The 931-nt window shown below is 47.4% G+C and overlaps 1 protein-coding gene across 1 annotated transcript in view; it reads left to right on the forward strand.

Annotated features, from left to right (window-relative positions):
• The window catches only part of LOC108754336 (transcription factor IIIB 90 kDa subunit), an 80,696-nt gene that overhangs the window by 78,797 nt on the left and 968 nt on the right, over positions 1-931 (forward strand). The gene's annotated exons all lie outside the window — the stretch shown is intronic.

Below are 931 nucleotides of genomic sequence, written 5' to 3' on the forward strand. Positions count from 1 at the left end.
ATAACGCGCTGTCTGTGAAGCGTTATTTAGCCGCTAGAGGCACTCCAGTGCTCGAACACGCGCCGTACTCGCCTGATTTAGCACCCTGTGATTTTTTCCTGTTTCCGAAGATCAAGTCTGCCTTAAAAGGAACCCGGTTCGAGTCGATGGAAAAGGTGAAGCGAAAATCGGCGGAGCTCCTAAATGCTCTTACAAAAGAAGACTTCCAGCATTGCTTTGACCAATGGAAAAAACAAATGGCGAGGTATGTGGCGAGGGGAGGGGAGTACATTGAAGGGGAGCATTCAATTGTAGAATAATTTTTAAAATAAAACTCTTTTTCATAAGCAGTCTCGTTATTTAATAGCCAGACCTCATAGATGCGGTAGTAGTCCGCGGGAATTGACTGATAAGTGATTCGAGAGTGCCATTCTCTAGGATTCGGAAATAAGATCTAAGTGGAGGGGGGGGGAGGGGGAGGAATTTCCTCTAAGAACTCCATGCTGTCCGTGGAGTTTGTCGGGGATGAAATTCCTCTAGGGGAAATTGGAATAGGGTTGACCGATGAATCGGGTGATAGAGGGGGAAAGATTCCCTCCGTCAGTGCGTCCGAAAACGCGGGTGACGGAGATCGAGGAGAAGGCGAAGGAGTTTGCGGGGGAGAGGTGAAGGTGGTTAAGGGAGACGTATAACCTCTAACTAGTTAGGTATAGCCGGCAGAGCTGATGATGACGAGGGTAATAAAAGTAGTGGCAAATGGTCCTCGGCCGGGCGACTGCGATATCGCGAATACCCCAGGTATCTCCGGAACTCTTCGTCCAAGACTCTCCATGCTTCTCGGTAGGCCCGGCTTCTAACCCATCCCTTGTAGGGACGGTTTAGACGCGGCACTATAATTTAATGTAAATTATAACGGATGCTTCCTATTCATATATATATATATATATTATAT

The sequence above is a fragment of the Trachymyrmex septentrionalis genome, unplaced genomic scaffold (assembly GCF_001594115.1).
Source record: "Trachymyrmex septentrionalis isolate Tsep2-gDNA-1 unplaced genomic scaffold, Tsep1.0 scaffold79, whole genome shotgun sequence".
NCBI classification, from domain to species: domain Eukaryota; kingdom Metazoa; phylum Arthropoda; class Insecta; order Hymenoptera; family Formicidae; genus Trachymyrmex; species Trachymyrmex septentrionalis.